General features: G+C 42.0%; 1 long non-coding RNA gene across 1 annotated transcript in view; it reads right to left on the reverse strand.

Moving 5' to 3' along the window:
- Nucleotides 1-18,302: 18,302 nt before the first annotated feature.
- LOC144328863 (uncharacterized) overlaps nt 18,303-27,535 on the reverse strand; it is a 50,509-nt gene continuing 41,276 nt past the window's right edge. The window contains exon 3 of the long non-coding RNA XR_013394171.1: nt 18,303-18,421. This is a non-coding gene — a long non-coding RNA (uncharacterized LOC144328863). The remainder of the gene's footprint in view (nt 18,422-27,535) is intronic.

Raw genomic sequence — 27,535 nt, forward strand, 5'->3', positions numbered from 1 at the left:
TCACCATGCCAGGGTCCAGACGGTGGCAGAGCTTCAAGCTCCAGTGGGGGTGGGGTGGAGAGCAGGCATGGGCGTGGCTGGCGTGCGTCCCGGGGGCATGGTGTATGTCCTGGGGGTGTGGCATGCCACCTGCAGGGGTGTGGCATGCGTCCTGGGTGTGTGGCGCCCAGCACATGGGGGGGCCCAGCCGTGATGGCACCCAACCAGGATTGCACTGCCAGGGCGGTTCGCTCCCCCCGCACTCCTCTTCCTCCACCAGTGATGGTAATCTGCATTTTAAAACCCCTTAAAGACAGAGATAATGGTGCTTACACACTGTCTAGTATGGCCCACAGTGTGGTTTAATGCCACAAAGTTGGCTAAACACAATCTGGATTTATCTTACAAAAAAGGGTGTTTAAACCCCTTTGATGGTGTTGCAGGGCTTTGCTTTACAACAGAACAGACAGTTGTAATTAATTAATTACAGTGGAATCCAGCAGTGCTTTCTGAAGGAAATTTTTTTACAGCACAAAGATTGCATCTTCTAAGCACTCAAACACTGATATCTTGCTGCTGTGGAAATGCAATTTCCTTTCAGTAAGTGAGTCAATTACAAAAGTGAATACAGTGTGTAATACAATGTTCTGCTATTTTAAATAATGTACTGTTTGTTTTATTTGACTTCTGTAGTCTTAAAGCCAATTTTTAAAGTCTGAGCTGCCTTGAGTACAGTTTATGTAGAATGAGGGGGGGGGGAATATACATAATTAGTAGTAATAGTTGTAATCATAATAATATGGTTGTCGTAATAATATGGTTGTCGTGATCATGTGATGGATAATGCCTGTGGCATCAACAGTAATTATTTTATTTATAAGTGTATTTCTAAACCACCAACTCATTAAAGAAAATATAATGGCAATCTACAATATAAACCCTAAAGCATCTTATAAAATTCAGAAGAAATGACCAACAGTGAATCAAATGAGTTCTGTAAAAATGCTTGGTGAAATGTTTTCAGTAGGTGATGAAATATCAGAATTGTGCATGCCTGCCTGATTTCAATGTGAACAGTGTTCAAGAAGTATTGGTGCCACTAAAGGTCTTAGCATAAAACTAAAAGAATCTGAAATCACCGTAGTTCATTGAAGAGAGTTACCTCCAGATTACTGAAGTGATCCAGCTGTTGTGTAAGGGACATGGTGGTCCTTCAGGTAATGTGATTCTAGGCTATTTAGAGGTTTATACATTAACAGCAGTACCTTGAAGCTAGCAGAGCTATCTGCACCAGCATAATATACTGAGAGAGAATTGTCCCAGCCAAAAGCTGGGCCACAGCCTTTTTTCGCCAGCTGCAATTTCTAAACCAGCCTCAAGGGCAGCCCCACATACAGCACATTGCAGCAGTCCAGTCTAAAGTTTACCAAGGCCTGGGCCACCGAGGACACTTGTGCCTCATGACAGTGATGGATAGAAGAGTAGTAACCTAATTCTCCCCTCATGGCCGTGCCATTTTCTGAGGATTTGTAATTTATTTATATTTTCCTTGCCTCAACCTGCAGTTTTGGATTCCCATGAGCTGAGGCTGATGGAAGTTGTAGTCCAAAATACCAGCAGGGCATGAGGTCAGCAAAAGATGATCTAGATAAGCCCTGTGAGAAAACGCTTGGACAATGATTTAGTTTAATTTAATTTATTTCCCACCCTTCACCCGAAGGTCCCAAAGTGAGTTACAATTTAAAACACAACATCGAAAATAGTTTCCAAGAATTTGCAACCACAAAAATAAAGCAGCAATGGCAGCTCCTGGGTGAAGAACAACCCCATTGCTTTCTTTATTTTACTCCCTTTGGGATCACGAAGGTATATGGTTCCACCATAGCCTAGTCCATGGGTAGGCAAACTAAGGCCCAACCACCTTCTAAATCCAGCCCGTGGACAGACCGGGAATCAGCATGTTTTTACATGAGTAGAATGTGTTCTTTCATTTAAAATGCATCTCTCAGTTATTTGTGGGGCATAGGAATTCGTTCATCCCCCCCCCCAAATATAGTCCGGCCCCCACAAGGTCTGAGGGACAGTGGACTGGCCACCTGCTGAAAATGTTTGCTGACCCCTGGCCTAGTCTCTTTGTGCATGTCTTGCCTGAGTATGAAATGTATGTGCTAAATTTACAATGTCCAGTGAGTAGAATAAAGCAAGTCTGATTCAAATTAGTCTAGATTGGTTCTGGGTCTCTTTCTACCAGCCATGCAGGAAATCAGGTTTCTGTTTCTGCCACTTGCTCAGCCCAGCAACTGGAGCTGAGGTCAGTCTAGGGCTGCTTGTGTGTGGGAGGAGTGGAAGAAGGGATCACTCTGGCACGGCTTGTTAATCTCCTATTTGGATGCTGAAAGGGCTGTTGATTCCAATGTCGTGTTGTCCTCCACAGAGGAACGCAAGTGAAAAATGTTAGGTCGGAATGAAAATATTCCAACTGGATTTTTGCAAGGAAGATTCATGATCAGCAGGACTCTGAAATCCCTGCTCGCGGATTCTTCCTCAGTGACATAATTCACGGGTGCCCATGAAGCCTGCCAAGCCCAGAAATCTGTCAGCAACACCCAGACTCTGCCATTGGCCCCTGTGCTCACCATCATGGCTCATCTCTTCAAACAGCTGTTTCCTTTCTACTCTGGTATTTTTGGAAACTTGTTTCTTGTCCCTCTCCCTCCCCAGCACGATGTAAAAGTTGAAAACTTAGTAAATAAAACGTACATCCTACTGGGAAGTCAAATCCCATCGCAGACGGACAGATTTGCTTAACCCATAAAATCGTTCTTGAAAAACTATTATTTTGGCTGGTTTTAAAATGTAGCAAAGTTTGGCTTTTCTTGGCCTCGCCCAGCCTGCTTGCTTAGGGGGTATTCACTCTCCCCTCAGCACGCATATGCAGTTCCCATTACCATTAAGAGGGATTTAAATTTACACACAGACATCTAAAAGAGACTTGACCACTTATTTTTAATGTCCCAATGCCAACTAAAGCAAAGACCTCTTGCTTTCTCTCAAATCTCTGCACTACTAATTGAGAACAATGCTTATGCAAGACTTCCTTGGGGAGCTTGGGGCCTGTGGTTATACCTAGGCTGAAATTCAAATAAGAATCACAGCTGCTTAGAGAGGAGTTTTGGATGTCTTCGGTTGAGCTACAGGGAACTGCTTCTGGAAAATTCCAGCCCCCTTGAAGCTTATATGATGGGCTTGACATTTAACAGATAAACAGAGCTGAGTACTTCCTGCCCCCACCCCCAACTCACTGGTCTTTGAAGTCAAAATGATATCTCTTAAAATAATAAACAGTTGGACTCAAGAATAGACATAGTCATTCCCTGAAGACAGGATGCATTGCTTTTTTTGAGAAACGTAAGCGTTTCTCCGACTTCCCAGAAAAAAGATAAGAATATCTGTTTTCAGAGCACAAGCCAATGTAGCGAGTATTGCGTCCAATTCTGGGCACATCGTTTTAAGGAGGATATTAGCAAATTGGAAAGGGTTCAGAGGACGGTAACAAAGGCAGTGGTATGGAGAACATTTCCTTTGAGGAAATGTTGAAGGAAGTGGGTATGCTTAGCCTGGAGAAGACTGAGGTGGGGACACAAACACACACACACGTACTCTGCAAATACCTGAAGGGCAGTCATATAGAAGAAGGCAAAGATTTATTCTCTGCTGCCTCAGAGGGCAGGACTAGATTGAATGGGTTTATGTTACAGGAGGGTAGATTTTAGTGGAATGTTAAGAGACCTTTCTTGATTATGAGAGCAGTTTAACAATGGAACAATGGAAGTGGCCTGTCCTACAATCGTCCCCTCCAGTTTGGCTTTCAGCTGCCAGTCCAAGCATCACTGGGAGCTGTCCAGGGTCCTGCCATGACCTTAATATCTGCCTACCCCTGAACTCTTGTCTGCTTAGTCTTTGGCCACCATGTGCTGTGAACACTGTTTGCAGTAGAACACAACATTGTGCCAGTGTAAAGGGAGGGAGGTTGACCAAGTATAAAGGGGTGGGGTAGGGGGTGGTGTGTGTGTGTGTGTGTGTGTGTGTGTGTGTGTGTGTGTGTGTGTACAACATGAGCAGTGGTGGCCAGCCCTAGTTTACCTAAAAGAATATAAATATCTATATCTACAGAAAGTAGTCAACTAAATCATTCTATCAGTGCAAAGATCTATGCTTACCCAAAGGAATTTTCCTCCTCCCTCTTGCCCCATGCCTACCCCAGAACAGATTTTGTGCATATGCAATGGGAAGAGAGTAAATTCCATTGTACAAGCATAAGTACAATACAAAACTTCAAAATCTGGTGCAGAATCCTGCTGAGGCAAGTACCATACTTTGTTTATCTTAATTTATTAGCCACTATGATTCCTATACTGGAAAAGAGGGTTGTAAATATATTTAAATAAATAAAGCAAGCTGGCTTACTGCATAAAAATTAACCATATGAAATTAGATGAATTACTGCTTCTGTTTCCGATGAAAAATACACATCTCCCCCCACCCCTAATACTGGATTTGCTATATTTAAATCCAAAGAAAGTATTTGTGTATCTATGTCCCATGGTACATGCACCAACCCCATTTTTTTATGGTAAATGTGCAGGTGAACTAAGGAAGAGGAAAATGCAAGGAATTGACAAAGAAGGAGTTTTCTTTGCCACATTGTGAGTTGTCTTCTCCTTGTAGAAAAGAGGACTGAAGGAGGAGAGAGTTTTGAAAAAGGGGGGAAAGAACCCAAAGTGTCTGACTTGTTGCTGGTTGGCTATATAGTGCTCTATTTGTATTGGCAGGGAGCTCTGAGTGGCTGAAAGGTGGTCATTAACACCCTGACACAAAGTGCTGACAGGGTGATTATAAGATTAACACCCCGTGTTATATTAACAGTGTCAAAACCTCCCTCTTACCTTTCAGTAAAAAATAACAGTATGAAAGGAAACATTAAAAAGAACAGCTTTTATTTTTAAAAATGAGCATTAAAAAAAAAGTAGGGACATGTGGTAAAGAACAGGCCTCTCTGTGTGGCACACAGAACCACCTGACAGGCCTTCTCCCACTTTCTGGGAGTACCAAAGTGCTTACAGTGGTACCTCGGTTAAGAACAGCCCTGTTTATGAACTATTCAGTTTACGAACTCTGCAAAACTGGAAGTAGTTTGCAAACTTTACCTTGGTCTAAGAACAGGATCTGAACGGTGGAAGGATACCGGTGGTGGGAGGCCTCATTAGGGAAAGCGCACTTCGGTTTAAGAATGGTTTCAGTTTAAGAACGGACTTCCAGAACGGATTAAGTTTGTAAACCGAGGTACCACTGTATAGCACTCTGATTGCCACATGGCTGAGGAGAGAGGGAGCCATCAGTGAAGTAGAGGAAAAGAAATGGCCAGGAATGGTCAGACACAGTTAGGTCAGGACTTTGTCTGCGGCATTTTACTTTTGGGTGTAAAATATGATAATACACACACATGATAAGATGTGTGTGCTTGTGTGTGTACATGTTTCCTATTATTTCAGCTTAAACTTTTATATTCATTTCCATCCTGCATTCTGAAGTGGAATATGGGATTGCATGTACTAACCATGGACCCTCCAGGCAAGGAGAAGATGATTACTTCCAAGTGACCAGTTTATTGAGCATTCCTCCCGATTGGTTTGCACACAAACTTTGCAGGGAGGTTATATGAAGTTGCCTGTTTATTGAGCATCTATTGTTTATTGGCGGAGAGGTTTTACAATGCTGCATCAAGCAATTGTTATCCCACATTTTCCAGTGCATTTCACCATTACTTTTCTTACTGCAAAAGTCTGATTTTGGAGGGGGGAGAGCAGGTTTGTCATGCAACCTGAATTTGGCAGTACTCAGCTGAATCCTACCTGAAAATAGTGAGTCTGATAGTACCCGCAGAAATTTATATTATATTACAGTGGTACCTTAGGTTAAGTACTTAAGTCGTTCTGGAGGTCCGTTCTTAACCTGAAACTGTTCTTAACCTGAAGACCACTTTAGCTAATGGGGCCTCCTGCTGCCACTGCGCCGCTGCTGCACGATTTCTGTTCTCATCCTGAAGCAAAGTTCTTAACCTGAAGCACTATTTCTGGGTTAGCGGAGTCTGTAACCTGAAGCGTATGTAACCTGAAGCGTATGTAACCTGAAGCGTATGTAACCCGAGGTACCACTGTGTATGTGAGACAGGACTTACCACTTTGTCTCTCACCACAATTATTTACCTCAGTTTGTCATATGTTCTTTTTGCAGTAGTTAGTTCAGGTATAGGGATCTGCCCTAACTCTTCCACTGTGAAGACAGATGGAAACAATTCATTCCCTGCAATCTCCTTATCCTCCAATGCATACCTTTGATTTACTTGTCATCCAAGATTCCAACTGCCCCTATTGCCAGTTTCCTACCACTAATTTACCATATTTACATATATAGTTCTGTGTGTGCTGGTCTTTAAGTTTTTTACAATGGGCTCCTCAAATTCTTTTTCACCATCCCACATGGTCTGCTTTTATTTATTTTGGCCAAGTTTGTGTTCCTTTTTGTTCTCCTCATTTAGACAAAGCCTTCAAAATTTTTATGGAACTCTTCATGCCTCTAATCTCTTCTTTGACTCTGCTTGTTAACCAAACCAGCATCATCTTGGCCCTTAGGATACATTTCCTGATCTCCAGCTGAACTTCTATTCTAAAATCGTGTTTCTAAACAACTCTGAAGCATTTTGGAGTGATTTGACCCTCTTCACTCATCAACTTCCTTTTTGCCATTTTTGGGAAAGTTTCCTCTCCCCAACCTTCTTGTTTTTGCTTCCCCACACCCCCACTTCTATAGTATCAAAGGAATAACAGACACCTTTTTCAACCATGGGTTTAATGTTTGGATTCTGCCTTTGGGCAGAGGATTTGGACTAGCAACTTTTGGGTCCTTTCCATATCTATGATTCTGTTATTTCCTCTTGTTTTTCAAAACAGCCTATTAAATGTTTCTTTAGAGAGTCTGGAAAACACGCCACAGCTTGAGGGCTAATTTGCACATCCCTTTCCTCAAGCAACTCTTTGCAAATGATGGCACAGGGTGCTATGATTGCTCTCAAGTCTACCAGCAGCAATTGCTCAAAAATATCCAGTTCCTGTAAAAACAGCTATAGGTTAAAAACCTTCAGAGCAATGAAAAGAGTCATTTTAGGCCTGTGGTTTTTGGCATTGAACTGCTGTGAATGTATAAGCCGTATAAATGTTAGCTTTCTAAATAAACATAACCTCTGGTTTCATGGAAGCAGAAAATAAAGTTGAAACTTGTTCTTTTTGCAAAACAATGTCTCTCAAAAGGAGAATATATCTCAACAAGTTACAAAAAAAATATTCTGCCCACTCTGTATCCTCAGCTAATGATTTAGTCTTTCAGTTGTGAAAGAGTGGGTAGAGGTTTGGGCTTGTTTGTGCTTGAAACAGGTTTTTTAGATGTCCCTGACACCAAATCATGGGTAGTAAACTGGTGATGGAGAGGGTTAGGGAGGATCAACCAAAAGCAGTCAACCCTAACCCTTATAATGCTCAATGGATGGTTTTGATTTCAAGGCAGCTGATTATGAAGGAATATTGCCACCCCACAGGACAACAGGCCATTCTAAAGTGTTACATAGCATTGCTTTAATCTTACTGGGAGTGGGACTGTGAGTGGCCACCGAGACCATATTACACTGGTCCTGAAAGATCTACATTGGCTTCCAGTATGTTTCCAAGCACAATTCAAAGTGTTGGTGCTGACCTTTAAAGCCCTAAACGGCCTTGGCCTCCATCGTTCAGCCTGGACACAGTGATGGAACTTCATGCTCCGGCACCAGGGGTGGAGAGCAGGTGGGGGCAGGGCTGGTTCACATCCTGGGGGCGTGGCGCCCAGCACGGGTGGGGGGCAGCCACGATGGCACGCCACCGGGATCATGCTGCCGGGGGCGGTATGCTCCCCTCGCACCCCTCTTCCTCTGCCAGTGCCTGGACACCGAAGTGAGGTTACAGGGAACCAGGCAGAGGGCCTTCTTGGTAGTGGCACCCGCCCTGTGGAACATCCTCTCAGCAGATGTCAAAGAAATAAACAACTATCTGACATTTAGAAGACATCTGAAGGCAGCCCTGTTTAGGGAAGTTTTTAATGTTTGAAGTTTTATTCTGTTTTTAGTCCTCTGTTGGGAGCCACCCAGAGTGGCTGGGGAAACTGGCACAGATGAGCGGGGTATAAATAATAAAATTATATTATTATACCTAAACGTCCAGGTAGAAAAACTGTTTCACGTGTAACAATTCTCTGTCTCAGGCTTTGCTGTTTTATGTATTTATGTATTTATTTATTTATAAATAATTGTGATACTGCATTTCATTTAAAATATTTACAAGGTAGGTCACTATATGAAAACAAATGTGGTGGTGGTGGTGGTGGTTAATTTTTTTCACTTCCATAAAGAAGTTACTTAAAGTGGCTCCCACTTTTAAAATACAAATTAATAATTAATAATAAAGCAGTACCACAATCAATACATTAATCAGCAATTGAAGTTTGTTTATAATTACCACCAGAACACAAATAAAGGGGAAGATAATCTAACCTCTTAGGGCAGGGAGTGTCACATATGGGAAGCCACCACAGAAAAAGCTTTCTTACATGTTTCTATCACCATCCAAAATATGCTCATAAAGCCCACCATTTGTGAAGATCAAAATAATGCTTATTTTATCATGACAGTTTACTACCCCCACCCCCCGCCCAAGTAAACAATTGCAAAATTGTCATTATTCAAGGGATTCCATTGCCGTTTGGGGGCAGGGGTATGAAATCTGAATCAGGGTCACTTGCACTTCATTAGATACATGTAAAAGCCAAGAGCATTCTTTGATAAACAGATACTACTGAGATCCATGGGAATGTGGAAAAGTCCTCCAATGTGCATCCATACCAGACCTGCATTTTATTATATCCAGTGCTATTTTTCTAGAAAAAGAGGTGCCGGAACGCACCACGAATTCCTGCATTGTTCTCTTATAATGTCAATGGTGCCTACCTGAGAGGTACCAAAACTGAGTTCTGGAAAAATCCCTGATTATCTCTCATGTTTTTAAGTCTTCTACATTATATTTTTAGCATGTACGATGGAGCCACATGTAAGGAACAGAAAACTTTGTGAATTGTCCTAAAATGAAGGAAAGGAATAAACCTCCAGGGTAGTTTCCCACCTTCCATTTCCATCAAGATCTAGCACTTCTGCCATCATGTATCATAGCAGAAGCATGACAGTTAGCAAGCAAAGATACTATATTTTGACTTAGGCATCCTCTGTCCTCTACTTGGCTATAGCCAGCATAACTAATACACATGAATGTGGATATGTCTTTGTTGATGGGCACTAACAGACTGAAAGGATTCAAGGTGTGTTGATCCCAGTTATTTATTAAATGGCAGCACTCTTCATTCTCCAATTGCTTTTACTTTACTTTTATCAGATGAGTGTACTTCTGACCAACCTTAGTGCTACCAGAAAACACCCTCTCCAGTGCAACTGCCAACAGAGAAGAGGGGGTGGGAAATCTTGCTCTTTCATTTTTCTTCCTTTGCAAGGCCAAACATGCTGTCTTTGGAAAGGTTTCAATCCTGCTTTAATTCGTTTTTTTAAAAAAGTGAAACAAAAATCACCATTTACATCATTGACAGCTGGCAGGTTTTATGTGTTCTTACTATTCCTGCCAAGTATTTTTTTTTAGGTTTTCATTCAGCTCTGTCACGGATCCTTGGAGCACTGGAAGTGTCAGAGTCTGATCCCACTGCAATGACATACAGTACCTTCAGGCATGAAGGTATTATGCTAATAGATTGGTGTAAAGGAAGTCTCCTTTTTACTTCAAAAACGGTATTTTAAAAATAGTAAAAATAAAACAAGAGAAATATACCAGGAGGATGAGGGGTTCCATTTCTACCCTTCACCCATCAAGTGCCAGAATATTTTGGTTAATCATGTAATTATGTCCTAGCATGCTTAAGAAAAGACATAAAAAGGTTAAATGATCTAGTGCTTCCCTTAGGTGTCTGTAGTCTCTTAAATAATTGTCAAGTAGTATTAAGAGGAAGGATTTGCTTGTGGTTAAGGCGGCATTCTTGCATTTAGGAAATCAAGCTTCAGTCACTGTTTCTGCCCTAGACTTACACTTAAGACTCTGGGCAAATATTTGATCTCTCTTCATTTTAAAGAGTTTGCCTCTTTAAAAATGAATATAACATGAATCTGTTTATTACGGGCATTCAGGGAAATGGTTTGGTGTTGAAAAGATAGGTCTTCAGTACAGGAAATGGGGCAAGACCCAAGCATCTGCAGTTTGCCAATGTACTTGCAATTGCCCGCATGGCACCTGGCATTTCATGATGGCATTGCTGAGTACACTGTCACAATTCTCTAGAGCGTATTTAGAGTGTAACTAGAGTTCTAACTCTAACAAATTCTAACTAGAGTGTACTTAGAAGCTGCCCTCTAACTTTCTGGGGACCTGCACTTTGTCATGGCTTGTCATGGACTGGTTGGATGCAGAGGAATGGTGGAGGGAACCACCAAGGTAAGAAGGCTCAGAGCCAGGGGACTGGTGGTGGGATGATGATGAGTGGTCAGAGGGAGAAGAGAATGAAGACTGGGCAGAAGAGGTGTTGGAAGCTGAAGAGGCAACAGGGCTTCATGAGCTGGGAGAGCCTATGGCAGAGAGAAGTCCTGAATCAGAAGCTGAAGCTGAAGCAGGAGAGTGGAGGGGGGAGCCAAGAGGCAGGAATGAGTCAGGCTGGTAAAGAGTCACAGGTGTCTCCACCTCCTGCTGCAACAAACTCCCCTCCTTGCCTTGTTTCCCAGAACCAGAAGAGGTATGAAAAGAGGAGAGGAGAGGTTGGCTGCATGTAGGCTCAGTCTCCAATTGCTTGGGAAAAGATCTGGAGAGGAGACCTAGACTGTTACGGTGAGGCAGGGACTTTCGGTCTCAGCAACCGGAGACGAGCTGCTGTGCTTATTAGACCCGACACTCAGCCAAGTAAAGATCATGTTTTGCCACTAAAGAGTTAACACCAACTTTGAATGGTGTGATTTATGGCTGGCTCACTCTTTGACACGTCTTCAACATGGAGCTGTGCAGAGGATTCAGGTGACTTGCTGTTGTGTGCCTCCGTATCCAAGCCACACCAATGTGGAAAGCCAGAGCATACAGTTGTGTAGAGAGCAGATACTTATAGTCAGGGCCAGCCCAAGACATTTTTGTTCCTGAGGCAAAGGAGAAGATCGTACCTTCTCCTGCTATTCCACGAGTAGTTTGGCAGCTGAGTCTTACTTCAACACTGGCAATGGGATAGCATCCTTAAGTGGACCTGAGGGCAGCAGGCTAGTTTAGGGAGGATATGACGGGCTGTGGCACAAACATCACTGGCTTCCAACAGACAGAAATGGCTGGAGGAATAGCTGGAGGGGCTTCTCCTGCTGCTCTCCATCATGTGCTGCCCCCGTCATTTGCTCCCAAGGCAATTGCCTCACTCTGCTTATTGGTAGGGCTAGCCCTGCTTACAGTCAAACAAAAGAAGAAATCCTAGCTGGCAACAACATGGAACTTCATTCAAATGAGATCTAAGCCAAGGGGCAGAACATTAAAATCCTAGTGTTAAATCCATAATAAAGCATGATCAACAAAAACAGTAAATGGATCAGCACAGAAAAGCCAGAGGTGAACTATTTCCCAAAGGCCATCTTAAAGGGGCAACTTTTTCATTTATTTCTGAAAACTAAAAGGGACGCATACTCACAGCTGTCAACTTTTCCCTTTTCTTGCGAGGAATCCTATTCGGAATAAGGGAATTTCCCTTAAAAAAAGGAAAATGTTGACAGCTATGCACATACTGACCTCTCTCCTTAGAGAACCTCAGAACAACTGTGAAAGAGACCTCACGTCTACAGATAATCTACCAATGTCATACTTCCCCCAAAATCATCCTCACAACAACCCTCTGAGGCAGATTAGGCTGAGGCACTAGGTAACCTCACTAAGGTAACCTAGTGAGCCATGTGGTTGAGTGTGGGTATTTGAATCTTGGTCTCCCAGGTCCTAGTCCAGCACTCTAACCACTGCAGGCTTCCAACAGGGTACTCTGTCCTGATCTCAAGAAACAGGGTTAACTCGTTTCAGGAGATCTTCTCTTAGACTCCACTTAAACTACCCCTTGCATTTCTCCAACTTGTGTGATGCAGTTTCCTATCCAATATGTGTGCTCCAAAATGCCTATATTAGTGACAGTAACATTTGACTACATTACATTAGGGGAAAGTTCCTGCAAAAAGAAAAGAAAAGCATCTTGGGCAAGGGCTGCATACAAAACTGCATGCATTAGGACAGGGGTCAGCAAGGCTTACCAGGCATGGGCCAGATCACTCCCACGGAGATCCTCTGCGGGCTGGACCAGTGCAGTGTGACGCCCGAGATACTGTCTGCGCATGTCTGCGGCACTGAAAATCGCTTCTGCACATGCCCAGACGCCGAAAATTGCGCCTGCACAGAAGCGATTTCTGGTGTCTGGGCATGTGCAGAAGCGATTTCCAGAGCTGCGGAAGAGAGTCCCTGCGCTGTGCTGTGCCAGTTTAGCGCTGTGCACGGGGACTCACCGAGCAGGCGGCTCAGTTGGGGGGTGGCTCATGGGCTGGTTAAATAGCCTCCGTGGGCCACTTCTGGCCCATGGGCCGCAGGTTGGGGACCCCTGCGTTAGGAGAATGAGACCCCAAAGGCATGCAAATTATCATGTAGACCTTTAAGATAAAATTATGCAAACTGATGGGGAAACGGGGCAAAGTGAATCACGAGAAGGTAAAACTTGCAGATTTGTCCACCCCTAGGCAAGAGCAAAGGGACGCGGATGGCGCTGTGGGTAAAAGCCTCAGCGCCTAGGGCTTGCCGATCAAAAGGTTGGCGGTTCGAATCCCCGCGGCGGGGTGCGCTCCCGCTGCTCGGTCCCAGCGCCTGCCAACCTAGCAGTTCGAAAGCACCCCCGGGTGCAAGTAGATAAAGAGGGACCGCTTACTGGCGGGAAGGTAAACAGCGTTCCGTGTGCTGCGCTGGCTCGCCAGATGCAGCTTGTCACGCTGGCCACGTGACCCGGAAGTGTCTTCGGACAGCGCTGGCCCCCGGCCTATAGAGTGAGATGGGCGCACAACCCTAGAGTCTGTCAAGACTGGCCCGTATGGGCAGGGGTACCTTTACCTTTAGGCAAGAGCAGGTCTGCTGAAGGGAAGGACTTTCCCAGACAGCATATCTGCTGCAGCTGTTTGTCTGCTTCAGTCTAGAGCGATTACTAACCAGATTACCAACCAGTTGTTAATTGTCTGCCTATTTGAGGTGTGAGCAGCGCACCTCCAAACAGCCATGGCAGAACATCCCAGGAATAAATGAAAGAGAAAGACAAAGAAGGGTAGCTTATGCTTCATTTCCCCCCGGTGTAGGTGTGTGCGCGCACACAGCCCCCAGTGTGATACAAGCACACTTCATGGCTCTCTGCACAGTTTTTCCTTCCTCTTTCCATTATAGGCACTGCCTCATATGGCCCTCGAGGTCTGTGCGAACTGCTAGTCAAGCCACAATTCCTTAAAAGGACCTGAGCAATTGACTGTATTAATGAAACAATTAAATTGTGCTCCTTCTATCGTGTCACAATCTAATCCAGGCTCTGCTCTGCTTTGCAAAGGATGATACAGAAAATTCTGGGAACTGCATGAAGTCTAATCGCTTTGGGCACTTCTCTCCCCCCCCCCGCCCCCATGAACGCAATAGTAAAAAAGAAAAAGAAAAGAAAGAATTGGGCCCCATTCCCCAGCCCAATGAATCAAAAGAAATTAAATCAGCAGACAAATGCTTAAACCCCCTAAGGGCTTTCAGCCTCTTTCAGTTTTTGCAGTTGTTTATACTAGAATGCTCCCCCCCCCCTTTATAAAAAGAAAAAGAAAACTCTGTGATACAACTCCAATCCATAAGAACAGTATTTCTATAATTTCCAGAGGCAATTGGGAAAGTTACAGCGGATTTTAGAGCTGAAGGCTCAGTTCATTCAGGAACAATGCCAGATCATTATTCTTGGCTTTCTAAAGTTTGAAAATAGCTTAGGGGCATGAGATGTTATGCACTGCTTGCAATATATTGCAAAGGAATACCTATCTTGTCAATCAAATGGTGTTTGTGTAGCTCAACTGAGTTTTGTTTTTGTTAGCTGCTCTTTAAAAAAAGCAGAGTTTGAAGATCGGCTGCCCCTTATCATCAGCAATGAGACTAACTCCGGGTTGCAACACACAGACCACAAGGATGACACATCTTGGCACTGATGCACAGAGGCCCATAGGCACAGTCTTCTCTTACCAAATGCAATCATCATGGCATGTGTGTCTCCTGGAGCTATTTAACTTATTAAGCCAACAACTACTTAAAATGGCAGGTTGCTCTTGGAAAAAATCAACTTGCTGATTTCTGTCTGTACAAGATCCCATTTGAAGCACATAAATTCTGAGAAAATCTATGCCTAGAGCAACAATCCATCTCTGAGAGACTAGAAGAAGTGTTCTGAAGCATTCCTTGGAAATCATCTTTATTCACAATCGGCAAATCGAACAGGTACAAATCATTTGGGATCTGCTAAGGTGTGAGGGCAAGGATGTTGACTGATGGTGACCAATCCTTGACAGCAGTTGGCAACAGCACTGCTATTTCTGCATTAGTATTCTACAAAGAAGTCAGAAATGGGACACATGGCACTTGGCACTTAAGGTATATGGAGTGCTTCTCTGCCATCCATAGGAGCCAACTCCTAGGGGCTGAAGAGGCTTCAAAAAAAGCTCAACAACTCAACAACTTTTGTGTCTCGACTTTCACTTATTGAAATATGGCAACCCTAGGCAAAGTGGGATGAAAATCCTCACTGTATGACCCCAATGCACTCTTAGATGACTGTCCAATTCAGATGTTTGCAGTCACGATAGATTCCAGGATGCAGGGACCTCTTATCCTGATGAACAACTTCCCCGGGAGTCAGGCTGGCCAGAAGAAAAAGGCCTGGGGTAGCTGCTTATAATAAGTGACTAGCTTCTCTTTAGCCAAGCCCCAGTAGAGAAGGCCAACTAGAATGTTCACAGGGTACCAACTACTTAGCTAGAAAGATCCACTGTGCATAGCCTGCTTCCATGCACTGATAATGACAACTTTCCTGTACCAGATTCCTTCACTTCACAAGGCAAGCACCTAATCCTTTAAAGCTTCTGACTATAGTGATAAGTGGTAAGTAATTCCATTATACTGACATGGTGAAAGCATAGGATTTGAATGTGCTTATACCTCTCCATCAGGTCAAGCCACTAAGATTAGTAAATGGGAAAGATCATTGATACCATGACTTGTCATTCAAAGGAATTGCTAGTGAACTTTAGAAGTGTCATCTGCAGGTCATGTTGAAATTTATTATTTTTGAAAAAATGTATCACTTAGATGAACAACTTGAACCAATAAGAAGGGACCAAGACAGTGGCTTTTCTTGCACATTCTCTGTCCATAAAATCTTACTCTAGTATAAATGTTTTCTTTGTTGGTTGGGTTCATTCTACATGGGGCCCCTCCAGTGTGGTGTTTTATTGTTTGTGTATTCTTGACACAATAAAAAGTTCATTAGTTGTGGATTATTTTGCTTTGGTTATGTGACACTAAATGCTGATGTCCAGAAGGGCTTTACCATGAGAAAAGTGGGACAAAAATAAACTAGAACATTTGTGTTATAAAGGTATTGGGGATTTCAGCAGGAGATTACAGGATATGCCCTCCATGGAAATGAAGCTGTGAGATCTAATGTCTGCCCAATAGCATCATGAACACAAACAATCATGAATACACAATAAAAAGGATGACTATGAATGTCTGATCTTTCTGGCAACAACCAGTGGAAAGAACCACCACCTTCTTCATTGTACATAATGCATATTTGGGAGATGAAAGAATAGGCAGAAAGAGAATGCAAAAATGGATCTGGAAGCTAGGAACTGTACTCAGAGTAACACAAATTAACTCTTCATCACATACTAAGAAGGAAACACATATTTCAGTTACTTCTCATAGTTATGGCCATGGGTTTCACACCTAGAATGCAATGGGGGCTGGAACTGTGGAGGTGATGGGAGGCAATATTTCTGAAATGTAGGTAGCAGGTTTTGCCTTTGTCTTTATTTTTCACCCCACCAAATCCAAACAAATTCAAGCAACATGGGAACCAACTGAGGCATAGTTTACTGCACTAGCATGGCATCTCTACAGGGAGGAGGGATGTGGGTGGAGGCATTGGTATACCAGTGAAGTGACCTAGTCTTAATGCATTTGAGAATGCAGTAAATTACATTTTAAGAGCATTGGTACAGTAGCAGTATTGTTTATGCAAGCCTTTAGCATGTCCTAGTTATGCCTTAACATCTTGTGCTGATTAAAAGCAAGAATCCACATGAAAACTTGAAATAATCAGTGAAAAGGAAATGGGAATAATAGGAGCTATTTCCTTTCTTTGCATTTTATGTGCCCGCTCTGATACGAGTATCTAGCAGTCCCTTGTAGCTTTGCAAGAGCCATCTCAACTGTATGCCTTTTTAATCTAAATTTAGCCGTAATGTTGCAAGGATACCTCATGCCCCCACCACTTTGCTAACTGAGCAAATTTTGCCACAGAATCTCCTTCCTAGCTCTGTTAGGATTCTTGTATGCATAGTCTGCAATTCTCATATGGAATGGCTCTTATTTTTGTTACATTTTATGTAGGCCAGATCACTAAAAAGTTTCAGTTGCCAAGATCTGTGTCCTGAGAAATAATTGCGTGGGTTGTTGCAAATTTCCTCCTCCTCCTTTTTTTAATAAAAAAAAATGTATTGATGTTTCAGATATAAAGAGCAAAAACAGAAAACAAGGAAAAAGGCAGCTCCCTCCACAACTTCTCGTCAGGGATCACATTTCTCATCCCAAAGGTATATTTTCCTCTTCCATTTACTGAGCTCCAATTTTTGAAATTTTATTAAACTATCAATTTTGGGTACAACAAGGCAATTCACTTGAGGAGTGTATGAGATAATTTGAACATGGAGGAAAGTGCCTAAGCAAACATCTTCTAGGAACAGAGGCAGACTCTCCTTCATCCACTACCACCACCACCAGCAAGCTTTGCTTATTTTTCTGCTGCTCTGGAGGCCCCGCTCCCTTCATTTGATTGCTTAGCAACAAGGATTAAAAATCCTTAATCACAGCAAATTTTCTTTATCTGCCTTAGAAGGTTGCCTCCATACTTTGCTTTCTAACTTTCTTTACAAATGTACTTACTTAAAAATAAAGCTAAGAGTCCAGGCCCTCTGCTGGCGTGGGGCCCAGTACATGTGTACCCCACTGTACCCCACAGTCAGTGTCCTTGACTACAACTCCCATCATCCCTGACTATTAGCAATGTTCGTTGGGACTAATGGGAATGGGAATTCATTAACATCTGGAGTTCCACCGCTTCCTCACCCCTGAATATAGAGAACAAAACCTATGAGAATGAGATGGATATTCAAGAGCTGAGCTAAAATGGCCTTCCTTGTTCTGCTACCCATTTTGGGTGGTGGAGGAACAGGAGAGGTGGCCATTTTGGAAGCTACCAAATATTGGAGGAGGAAACTACTGCCATGAATATTTTGGGGGAGGGCATTTACCCTTTCTCTATCTCACACACACAGCTTGAAAATAAATCGGGGAGAATTCATTGGTGTGATCAGCAGCTGGACACCCTTATTTTTTCCCCTTTAAAGACACTGGATGGCACTGTCTTAAATCAAGACACAGTATTGTCCCAATGTCTTCTGGAAGCAAAATAATGTGGTTTGCAGCTGGCTGTCCCAAACAGCTCCCTCTCTCTCTCGATGTTTGCAGACAGAAACAGTATTTCTGAACTGTGGGAAAAGAATGAAGGTACTAACAGCTAAATACTTCCTGTGAAACAGTTCAGCTGCTATTTTAAGAGACAAAATCCACTAGTCAACCCACTCATGGTATTGACAAATTTGATAATTCTCACTGAGATATCTGGAATTTATACGGTTAACAGGATGTAATTTTGCTTTCATGAAATCCAGTGGTATTTATTACAACACATTTCCTTTTCCTGTGTTCATTCTGACCTAAAGGTTATTAGAAGTGGGGTCTACAGATTACATATTAAACATTATAAGTATGAAGCACATACCTTGTTAATTTCATTCAAGAATATGTTTCTGTCTCAGCACGATTGATCATGGTTTTCTAACATCCTCTGAAGGTCTGCAAAGCATCAGCAAGCCCACGTTGGTTGACATTTAAATTCTTGGGAGCTATTCAAACAAAATAAAGGTTCTTCTATTAATAACTGTTTTATGTAGCTAAAATGGCTCACTGTAGAGGTTGTGATGACATCCATATCCCTACTCCCAACCCTTTTATTTTCCCTGGTGCTTTCTCAATCAAGAACTGAAGTCTTGCTCTTATGAGCCCTTAGTATTTCTTAGCATCCTGTTAGTGTAGTTCTGTATTTCATAATACTGTAGATATTACCTAACACTGAAGGAAGACGAGTGATATGCATCTCATATACAGAACATAAGAATGTGGATCCTATTTTTTCAATGAAGTGACAATTTCAGTCTTGAGTCAGACACCACACTTAGTTATTGAAGATGTTTGGTTCCCCCCACCCCAGTCTTTTACATCTGGTTGCATTTAGCAGTTGACCATCACAGTAACACTTGCTGGGTATTTTTAAAGTAATCATACATATATTTCTGATTGACACAGAAGAACAGCAGGTTGCCCTGTCCAGTTTATTGGACCATAGTGAATCAGGCTTTGGGAGTTGTATATATATGGGGCAGGTGAGCAGTTCCTTCCTTCACAGTCCATTTAAATTGGTAAACATAGTGCAACAAGTCAATGAAAGAAGAATAAAAAATATCAAAGCAAAAACAAAAGACCTAAATTAGGAACCTGTAACCCTCCAGATATTATTGGTCCTCAACTCTAATAAACTCTGACTATTGATCACCATGGCACGGACTGAAGGGAGTTAAAAGCCAACAGCAACTTGTCAATAGCCTTCTTAAATGGTTGTGCTCAGAACTGGACACAGTATTCTAGGTGTGGTCTGACCAACACAGAATAGAATGGTGCCTATTACTTCCCTTGATCTGGACACTATACAGTGATGCAGCCTAGAATAGCATTAGTATATTTGCAGATACATCATGCTGTTGAGCTTGTGGCCTACTAAGAACCCTTTTCACGTGTACTACTGGCAAGCCAGGTGTCCCTCATCTTATATTTGTGTAGCTGGTTTCTGTTTAGGTCAGAGATGAGGATTCTATGGCCCTCCAGTTGTTGTATAATCATCAGTCATGGATGCTTTAGTTGAAATTTTTGTGTTGTGGGGGGTTAGACTAGATGGCCCTCAGAATCCTTTCAAAACTCTACAATTCAATGTTTCTATAATCCTTCGGCAGGAGGAGCTGCCATATTGAAAATTCCTTTGGAAGCTATTCCAAGGCTGGTGATTAAAATAAGGAATATCCATGATGCCCTACATTACACTTTTTATAGAAAATGGGCTAAAATAAGAGAGAGATTGCAACCTTACCATGAAGATAGCAGTCCTCAATGGGTTGTCTTACTTCCTTTAACAAAGCCAGGTGGAAAGCTGAAGCCATCCCTGCCCTATACTCCTCTGTCTAGGCCAGAGAGATTTATATAACCCTCATTCTGTCATGATTAGTCTCAGCTGGGTCAGCTTCTGCAGACTTAAATTAACCCCATATGGACCAAAAAGAGGAACATACCTTTTGACAATCCATTCTTTAGCAACAAAAAGGATTTCCTCCAAGTGCTAATTATTGCTATGGCTGATTTTTTTTTTTGAGGGCCTAAATTGCACACACACACACACACACACACTTCAGTGGGGCACATTTGAATATAATTGTTACAATATAATTATGGGATACAAAAGCTTATGCCATAATACATTTGCTGGTCTTTAAAATGCCACAAGACTCTTGTTTTTGCTGTAATTATTGCAATTTAGTATGTGAAAAGATATTTTTAAACAAAATTTACATTCTGAACAGTACTAGACAGTCATAGATGAAGGAAATTCATGTACTACTCTATCATTTTTAGTTTAGAAGGAAACCTAGTGTGGTATAGTGGTTAGAGCACTCAACCTTGGGTTTCCATATGTTGTTGGAGTACAACTCTCATCATCCCTGATAACTGATCCTGCTAGCTAGGAATGATGGGAGTTGTAGTCCAACAACATCTGGGGAGCCAAGGTTGAGAAAGGCTGGGTTAGAGTGTCAAATGAGGACTTGGGAGACCAGGGTTCAAATTCCCACTTGACTATGACACTTGCTGGGTGACCTTGGGCCATTCACTGCCCCTCAGCCTAACCACCCTCACACAGCTGTAATGGGGATAATATGAGGGAAGAAGTAAACCATGTACTCCACTTTGAGCTCATTGGAGAAAAGGTAGTTCAGTTGGTTAGAATGTGGTGCTGATAACACCATGGTTCCAGGTTCAATTCCCACATGGGACAGCTGCATATTCCTGCATTGCAGGGGGTTGATCCTCAGGGTCCCTTCCAAATCTACAATTCTATGATTCTATGAAATGCAATCAATCAATCAATCAATCAATCAATCAATCATGTCTGTGTATTTACAGCTGGGCAAAAACTGCACAATTATGGATACCATCATTTATAAAATTCACATCTCTTGATTGACTCTATTTTATTTGTATATTATTTGCTGATTTAATTGTTTCATTGTTTGAAGGCCACAACACTTGCAAGTGCATACACTGCTGTGTGTGATATATTGCCATGAAGCATATCATGGCGTGGCATGGGATTTTGCAGAAGAAGAATAAAAATAGTTCACAGGTTTTAGAATTATAAAGTGATAGAATTGATCTTTGGCTTTGCAACTTTCATGGAAGCATTAAAAGAAGTGGAGAAGACATATAACACAAATTAAAAGATGCTACCTTTAGCAGAAGAGTGAGAGCAAGAATGATTGACAGTAGGAGAGTGGAATGAAACGTTGGGCAGGGTTAGAATGAGTGACAGGTTGAGAGTGAGACAGATGAAAGTGAGATAATGAAGGCATATTAAAACAAGCACATCCGTTGAGAAAAAGAGTTCTGTATAGGAAATTAGAACTATGAGTTGTCACTGCCAAGCTGCTGTTTGCTCCATATGTGAATGAAATTTTCAGGTATTATACAACTACCAGTACGTTCTCTCTTCCACCCACCACCCAATAAATCTCAACTTCAGCATAATAGAGTCTTTGCACTCTTCGAACAAACAAATGTTTACAATGCACTTGTTGGCAGTTATGGGGAATATATACAACATTAAGGAACACTGTAGAAAGCTAGCAGTTGACTGGATGGAATAGCTTCAATGGAATACCAAACCATTTAAAATGCCCCCAGCCACCCCCAAAGGCTACCTATTTTTTAGAATGTGTTGATTTTTTAAGATCTGAAATTCTATGGCACAGCTGGGATTTAATCAACCCTGCCGCACAAATCTCATGGCCTCATTTCTATACTGAAGTTTTTGTTGAGAAAGAAAAAGAAAAGAGAACTAGGGGAGCTATCTCAAAGGAACTAAAAGCAGTACTGGAGGTATCTTCCCTGCAGGCACCCGCTCCCCCAAAATAGGCCAGAATTTACTTTAGGTCAAAAGAAAACTGCTGATCTGGAAATAATAGTACATTCCGGAAAGGCCCAGCTGTCACCTCTCACCTCACAGCTGCTCTACATTATTGCAACAAGGAAACTAAACAAAACAAAAGCTCCAAAAGTATTATGGCGATGATTATTCCTGTGGCAATACTGCATCTCCATGGTATTTGTAATTAGTAATTTTCTTCAACAGTGTTATTGAGGATTAAACAATTACTTTGCCTTGGCAGCTCACTGGTAAGCAGGAATGATGTTCATTTAGGCACCAGTAAATGCATCAGGGTCAATTTACCATCCCTATCCCAACCATTGTGGAGCCAGCCTACAGATGGACACCCAAACACGTGTAAACTCCTGTATGAGGTATCTGGAACCCTGGAAAGTGGAAAAAAAATCTGCGATCACACGACACCAGTCTGCCCCTTCCACACACTCATCCATACTTAAACAAATGCCTGAAGATGGTTATTATCTTCCATGATCATATATGCCTAGGACAATGGAATAGGAGGAAGTGAGGCCAGACATTTGTCCCAGGACAGCCAGGAAATGGTCTGCAATGGACCAAAGGACTCCAGTGTTCTGAAGGCCAGGCCTGTAAAGACAGGCAGCCCAGCTCAGGATGTCTGGGCTAACCTTCCACATCAAGTTGAAGGAAATAATAGCAGCCCCAGTTAGAGATACCCTGGAACTGAGAGGTAGTCAGGATGAAGACATTACAAATGGACATACTGTAAAGAACAGGCTGTAAGCTGTCTCCCTATACATGAATTTGAAGAATTTTTAGACTTTAAACAAACAAACAAATATAAAAGGGCATGACACAAGGGAGGAGGAGTTGGTCAGGGAATTGTTTCAATCAGCACATTTTATCTTAAACATATATTTTACTTCAGTGCATGCATTTTATAGTTTCAATGAATATAAAAGGGGAGGGCTTTTGAGCTAGGGGAGGGATCCCACTGGCAGAAGATGGAGGCAACATTTGGGCCACCGACTCTCCCAGAACAGTGTGCAAGATTGCACTGAAAGCTGCAGGAAGGAGTTAGGAAAGGTGACCTCCAGCACATTCATCGACAGGATATAAAAGTAATAAATCAATCAATAATATATATATAGGACATCCCTTCTATTCATCTTCTAAGCAAGGCCTGTTAGTACAGTGGTACCTTGGGTTACACTTCAGGTTACATACGCTTCAGGTTACAGACTCCACTAACCCAGAAATAGTGCTTCAGGTTAAGAACTTTGCTTCAGGATAAGAACAGAAATTGTGCTCTGGCGGTGTGGCGGCAGCAGCAGGAGGCCCCATTAGCTAAAGTGGTGCTTCAGGTTAAGAACAGTTTCAGGTTAAGAACGGACCTCTGGAACGAATTAAGTACTTAACCCGAGGTACCACTGTATAAGATTTTATTCTGCAAATCCCTTTTTTCTTGTTATTAATCTTCAGCCTTTAGGAATGGGGTAACTTATAAATTCGAAAGCACTCCCGGGTGCAAGTAGATAAATAGGGACTGCTTACTAGCGGGAAGGTAAACGGCGTTTCCATATGCAGCTCTGGCTTGCCAGAGCAGCGATGTCACGCTGGCCACGTGACCTGGAAGTGTCTCCGGACAGCGCTGGCCCCCGGCCTCTTGAGTGAGATGGGCGCACAACCCTAGAGTCTGTCAAGACTGGCCCGTACGGGCAGGGGTACCTTTACCTTTTTAACATATAAATCTAAACAAGCAAACCAATCTACCCGTACCCTTGTAGCCTTCTAGGGGGTGGGAGGTGGGGGGGGGGGTAGAAAGCAGAGTAGTTGGGAGTTTTGTCCCTGTGGTTTTAACCAGCTTCACCTCTCTCACACACTGCATGCCAGCAGACAAATCCAGCAGGACTGAGCAGGTGCCATCTCTGAAATCTAGTAGGATTAGGTTTTACTTGTAGTTTAACAGGCATTGAGATATATTATCCCCTGAAACATTTCAATGTCAAGCTCTTAAAGATTTATCTAGCTTAAACAAATCATAGGGCGTTGCTAAGGGAGATACGGTAACAGAAGTGTTGTAACATTTCCGATGAAGGCATTGTTGACATGTCAGGTTTATACGGATGGCATTTGATGTGATTTCCTTTCATATGTTGCAGCAGAGCTTAGCCTTCCTTTCCAAACAAACTGTAAAGATACCTGTCAAACATTATAGAGAACCTTGGAAGTGAGAGTGCTTGGTGTTTGTGCTAGGTCAAAAACAGAGAATGAACATTTGGCTCCATAAGCCTGAGGCAGCTTTTGTTGTTGTTCTAAGGCATAGTAATTAAAATAAAGGGGGTTGTTTTATGATAGGATTTTGGAGCAGGGCTTTCCCTAATAACCTTGAATAATAAAAATGACTGTGTGCAGCTGATTGAGGAATTAAAACATACACTGGATCTGACCTGCCAAGATTATTCTCTGCAAACTCTAACATGTCCAGTATATTGACATTCGTGAAGGTCATGCTTTAAAAGAAAGGTGAACCTCAGATACAGTACATACTCATTGTGCACATATTAAAAGCACATAATACATTTCTTATATTCCGCAGCAAAGCTGAACCTTCTCCAAGACCTAGAGTGTCATATTTATTGCTTATCCCCAAGGATGGGGATTTAGCATTTGGATAGCTAATAGGAACAGAATGTTTTCATCTATGACTAATGCAATGGCTAAGTGCTGGATTCCAACTGGAACCCAGACCTATTGGGATAAAACAAATTGGGATATTAGGAAGATAACACTGGAACTTCTCTTAACCCTGTCAAAGTGGGAACACAGCCGTCTTTCCAGAGATGTTCTCCAGTGACAATCCAGAAGTAGTTGATAGTTCTCATTCAGTATATTAAACTCCCATTTGGGACTGTTTTTGTTTTAAGTATGCATGGACTGGGGTAGATATGAAAATCACTGGGAATGTGAATAATGACAACAACAATAAAGGGAGCATATAGTATTATTCAATGTAGTGAGAAGCTGTCAAAATGAATTGTGAGTTATATAAGATGAAGACATGGGGCAAATCTACACTGGTCAGTTATAACATTAAAAATCCATTACAAAAATGTGACACCAGAGGATGTTGTAGAGCAGCAATCCGTTGTCAATGGAAAATTGCATTGGGAGCCATATTATTATTTTCTAAGCATTTTTATAGACCAGTGTAGACCTAGCCTTGGTGTAGAATATATGATGAGATAAGAGCTATGTATCTGTAGATCTGTGAAATAAGTTAGCATTCTAAAATTAATCCACACAGTATTTCTTTTTGAATGTTCTCTGCCTGTGGTCCAGGAAGAAAAGGAGGCTAATGTGGTAATGAGTAAAAACCTCTTGGTGATGCCTCTTAACAGTTGCTATATGGGCAAAAGTCCACGGGAGGAGTCCTCACCTAGGGTAGAGGCATGGTTGGTGATAAGAGATTGGGACTTGGCAGTGGCTGCACTAATATTGTGGAATTGGCCCATGAAGCAAAGATGGAGCTCTTTCTGCCTGCTTTTACCAGCTGGTAAAGACATCATTTTAGGCAGGCTTTTGTCTACTAAGTATTATCTGAGAAGGCCATTTTCATCTGTGGTAATTACCGCTTTATGTAACTTTTAGTTGTTTTGTTTGCATCTTATTGTATTTTGATGTTAAACTGGATCTGTATGTGTGTGTGTGTGTAGGCTTGCCATGCACGATGGAAAATCCAGTAGAAACAGCTCAAGAAACTTATTTTTATGTTAGGTTCCCCCCCCCCCAAAAGCTCAACAATTTTGGGGTCTTCCTTTATGGAATATGGCAGCCCGAATGTTTTAGGTTATCTATCCTTGTTTTTGAACTTGTTTTTAAAAGTCATTTTTTATAAGTTCTTTTTTTCTGGAAAAAGAAACTAATAAACAAGACCAACAATTATAATAACTAGTTGTAAACCAACCTGTGTGGTACATAGAGGCTAGAATGGTGGGACAGGAATTCCTATATAAAGAAATATAAATCAATCCTTAGCCAAAGCATGTCTGTGTTGGGGCTTTACATTAAGGAGATTCTGGCTCTGGGAAATAATCCAAAGGAAGGAGTGGAGTGGAGTGGAGTGGAGTGGCAAGGAGCCAAGTAGACTAGAAAGACGATGACTTTCCTTCTGTTCCTGCAAGTGCATCAATCTCCGATTGATTTCTCTTCCAAAGGAGGCAAATGTGGTAAGCTACCTAGGCTGCAGTTCAGAAGGTTCAGTATTGGCTATGTTGTGACTCAACACACCCATGCAACACATCAGATTCTCCTGATCTGGTAGGAATTGAAAGTTTTCCAGATTAGTTTGTGATTTTGCTTTGGCAACATTTGGCTCTCCTTCATTAGAGGTTTTAATTGAGATTCCTGCATTGCATGACCCTCTATAATTGTACAATTCTATGAACATATAGTACTGGCTCCCCCCCCCCCCCCATCACAATTCTACACCCCCTCACCTGTGTCTTTGGCTTTGTGTTCTGCTTCTGCTCAAGGCCGTCTAAGGCCCAACATTTGACATGGTTGCATTTGAACAACTGCATCTCAGTTTAATAAGCCAAGATACGTGCAAGACTTTAGCCTCTTCTCTCCTCCCATTGCTGTGCCTGAAGGAAATGAGCAAGTGTCTTATTAACCATGGTTTCCTGTTTCACCCAAATCAGCCATCTATGGTTGCCTAATGCAGAACACAGTTTGAAGTGGGTTTATGCTCTTGGATTGTTACAATAACCATAGTTGTCCATTTCAGATGAAACAGGAAACAGGTTTATTAAAGACTGCCCACTTTTCATTCAGACATGCTGTGGAGAGGGGACAGAAGATGCTGAGCATGTGGGCAGGTCTTGTCCATAGCTCAGTTTATTAAACTATAGGATGATCATCCAAACCCATCCAATGCCTCACAAATATATTCAAGAAGTTCAATATTGTCAACCAGCTGAAAAACTGTGAAAAGATCAGGCTTTCTGTTTATTAATTACAACACTTTTAAACAAATCTAATGCTAAGCTACCTCAACTTTTAGCAGTTGTCCTTTATGTTAAAGGACTGTGAATCAGAGTGACTTTAAAATTGCTCATTATTTGTGAATCACTATTTTTAAACAAAGGAAAAACAGGATTTATTGAGAGTATGTGTACTCTATGTCTAAATTTATTCTCTAAATGAGCTTTCCTCATCTGTTTTTTCATCTGTAAGGAACTAAAACTAGCTGAAAGATTGCTCCAGTAAGTCTTGATTCACCCCTCTTATTAAGCATTGAAGCCTTGGCTGTAATATGAATACATCCATATGCTGTTTCCCTTTCTCCCATCTGGAATTATAGCAAAGCATGCTGAGATGTTACCATGGCTATGTAATAACAACCAATTGCATTTCACTGTCTTTCTGCCATACGATCTGTTTTGAGTTTGGAATAGTTGCTGGAAGGAGTGATGGCTCTATGACTTCTGAGTCATATTTATTAAATGCAAAATGTTTTCACAGAACTCCTCTTAGAACCATAAGAAAACAACGAAGACCAAGTAGCCAACCATCTCCTATAATAGGGTGCACTGCCATGTAGAATGTGTGTGGGAAAGCAGAACCATGTGTGCATGATTTTTAAAAAAATCTTCTCAGTATAATGAAGAGCCAGAGTAGCAAATTCAGGGTTTGTTTAATGACAAGGAGTGAGACTTTAACACCAGTGTTG

Source organism: Podarcis muralis, chromosome 9 (assembly GCF_964188315.1).
Source record: "Podarcis muralis chromosome 9, rPodMur119.hap1.1, whole genome shotgun sequence".
Taxonomy (NCBI): Eukaryota; Metazoa; Chordata; class Lepidosauria; order Squamata; family Lacertidae; genus Podarcis; species Podarcis muralis.